Here is a 3,729-nt window from a genome sequence, read left to right as displayed (position 1 = left end):
CTAGACCCAGCCCTGTTTTTATTCCTGAGAAAGCAAATATGTTCAATGACGATGATGACATGTATTGGTTCATTTCAAGAGGGAAAACCTCAGAATGTATGTTATCAGTTGATCAAATACAGTTTGTTTGTACAATTTTTGTTTATTTTTTTAATAATGAGAGTTTACTACTATAGCACAACAGAAGGCAATAATCCTATTCAAGAGTTGGCTATTGCCACTAGTTGTTCGGCTATGAGAGAGGAGTTTTGCAAGTCATTGTATATGTTTTTCTGTTTTTTTTAGTCTGACATAGTTCAATATACACTACCGTTGAAAAGGTTGGAGGTCACTTAGAAATGTCCTTGTTTTTTAAACAAAACATCAAGTTGATCGGAAATACAGTGTCGACATTGTTAATGTTGTAAATGACTATTGTAGCTGGAAACGGCAGATTTTTTTTATGGAATCTCTACATAGGCCAGAGGCCCATTATCAGCAACCATCACTCCTGTGTTCCAATGGCACGTTGTGTTAGCTAATCCAAGTTTATCATTTTAAAAGGCTAATTGATCATTAGAAAACCCTTTTGCAATTATGTTAGCACAGCTGAAATCTGTTGTTCTGATTTAAGAAGCAATAAAACTGGCCTTCTTTAGACTAGTTGTGTATCTGGAGCATCAAATCAAATTGTATTTGTCACATGCGCCGAATACAACAGTGAAATGCTTACTTACAGGCTCTAACCAATAGTGCAAAAAGGTATTAGGTGAACAATAGGTAAGTAAAGAAATAAAACAACAGTAAAAAGACAAGCTATATACAGTAGCGAGGCTATAAAAGTAGCGAGGCTACATACAGACACCGGTTAGTCAGGCTGATTGAGGTAGTATGTACATGTAGATATGGTTAAAGTGACTATGCATATATGATGAACAGAGAGTAGCAGTAGCGTAGAAGACAGTAGCGTCGATTACAGGCTCAAAATGGCCAGAAACAAATAACTTTCTTCTGAAACTCGTCAGTCTGTTCTGTTCTGAGAAATGAAGGCTATTCCATGCGAGAAATTGCCAAGAAACTGAAGATCTCGTACAACACTGTGTACTACTCCCTTCACAAAACAGCGCAAACTGGCCCTAACCAGAATAGAAAGCACAGTGGGTGCACAACTGAGCAAGAGGACAAGTACATTAGAGTGTCTAGTTTGAGAAACAGACACCTCACAAGTCCTCAACTGGCAGCTTCATTAAATAGTACCTGCAAAACACCAGTCTCAACGTCAACAGTGAAGAGGCAACTCCTTGATGCTGGTCTTCTAGGCAGAGTTGCAAAGAAAAGGCCATATCTCAGACTGGCCAATAAAAGTAAAAGATTAAGATGGGCAAAAGAACACAGACACTGGTCAGAGGAAGATTGGAAAAAAAGTGTTATGGACAGACAAATCTAAGTTTTGAGTTGTTCGGATCACAAAGAAGAACATTCGTGAGACGCAGAGAAATGAAAAGATGCTGGATTAGTGCTTGATGCCATCTGTCAAGGATGGTGGAGGCAACGTGATGGTCTAGGGGTGCTTTGGTGGTGGTAAAGTGGGAGATTTGTACAGGGTGAAAGGGATATTGAAAAAGGAAGGCTATCACTCCATTTTGCAACGCCATGCCATACCCTGTGGACGGCGTTTAATTGGAGTCAATTTCCTCCTACAACATGACAATGACCCAAAGCATAGCTCCAAACTCTACAATAACTATTTAGGGAAGAAGCAGTCAGCTTGTATTCTGTCTATAATGGCGTGGCCAGCACAGTCACCGGATCTCAACCCTATTGAGCTGTTGTGGGAACAGCTTGACCGTATGATACGTAAGAAGTGCCCATCAAGCCAATCCAACTTGTGGGAGGTGCTTTAGGAAGCATGGGGTGAAATCTCAACAGATTACCTCAACAAATTGACAACTAGAATGCCAAAGGTCTGCAAGGCTGTAAATGCCGCAAATGGAGGATTCTTTTATGAAAGCAAAGTTTGAAGAACACAATTATTATTTCAATTAAAAATCATTATTTATAACCTTGTCAACATCTTGACTATATTTCCTATTCATTTTGCAACTCATTTCATGTATGTTTTCATGGAAACAAGGACATTTCTAAGTGACCCCAAACTTTTGAACGGTAGTATAGGTTTACACAAGCACTGTGTTTTGTCAACCAAATACCATTAGGTTAGTATAATATCTTTGTTATGAATGAATAACCAGTTTTAGTAGTAAGGAGACACAAAGAGAGAGGGAGAGCACAAGAGAGAAAGAAATAGACCAGTTTTAGTAGTAAGGGGATACTTGACTTTATACAGACACCATAGTGAACTTAGTTGAAGGGCCTCAAATCAGGGCACATGAGTAACTTGACTCCTTTGGCTCGAAAAAGGACAGACTGTGTCTAACTCTGATGAACCAGCCCTGATTTACGTCTCCCTTCCCCATGAAAATAAACTCCATGAATATAGGTCCATTATCATTTCTACACAGTTTCAATTTGGTTTTAATTATTTAAAAGAATACTGAGGTTAAGTTTTTGAACTTAAACCACCAGTGGGCCGGATTGGACCCCCTCGTGGGAATATGTTTGACACCTCTGATCTAAAAGTACAACCAAATTCCAATGGAAAAACAATGTTGGATTTTTGGTTTAGTTATCAACAAAATGTGTTATCACTGTGCTTTCAACCATTTAAAAGCACAAGAAAGTTCAAATACAATGTCAGATATTTTGTTTATTTATACAACAATTTAACTGTGCTTCATCTAATAGCGCAACCAAATGACCTGGATTGCAGTTGAGATTACATTAAAAGTTCATAGCGCAAGTTATCAATACTGTTCAAGATTCTGCACAGATTATTAAAGCAATTGTGAAGACTTCCACAGACCTGTGACCTTTGCAGCCTTTATATGATTACATAAGAAGACATTTATAGTTACATTAGGCCAACCTCAAAATGTGGCCATGGATGTGTTACTCATTTTAAGGTTGAATACCTACTATTACATTAGTTTATAAGATTAGGCTATTTACTGTATTACAAAAATATGACTGTAATTGTGTTTGGTTGACAACGCAACCAAATATCAACATTTAAAGAATGTCCAATGCTTGGATAGTTACATTACAAATGAATTACATACAGTACCAGTCAATAGTTTGGACACACCAACTCATTCAAGGGTATTTCTTAATTTTTTACTATTTATACATTGTAGAATAATAGTGAAGACATCAAAACTATGAAATAGCACATATGGAATCATGTAGTAAACAAAAAAGTGTTAAACAAATCAAAATATATATTTGAGATTCTTCAAAGTAGCCACCCTTTGCCATGATGACAGCTTTGCACAATCTTGGCATTCTCTCAACCAGGTTCATGAGGTAGTCACCTGGAATGTATTTCAATTAACAGGTGTGCCTTGTTAAAAATTAATTTGTGGAATTTCTTTCCTTCTTAATGTGCTTGAGCCAATCAGTTGTGTTGTGACAAGGTAGGGGTGGTATACAGAAGATAGTCCTATCTGGTAAAAGACCAAGTACATTTTATGGCAAGAACAGCTTAAATAAGAAAAGAGAAATGACAGTCCATCATTACTTTAAGACATGAAGTCAGTCTGGAAAATTTCAAGAACTTTGAAAGTTTCTTCAAATGCAGTTGCAAAAACCATCAAGCGCTATAATGAAACTGGCTCTCATGAGGACTGACAA

This window comes from Salvelinus alpinus, chromosome 20, assembly GCF_045679555.1.
Source record: "Salvelinus alpinus chromosome 20, SLU_Salpinus.1, whole genome shotgun sequence".
In the NCBI taxonomy this organism is placed as follows: domain Eukaryota; kingdom Metazoa; phylum Chordata; class Actinopteri; order Salmoniformes; family Salmonidae; genus Salvelinus; species Salvelinus alpinus.
This window is presented reverse-complemented; position numbering follows the sequence as displayed.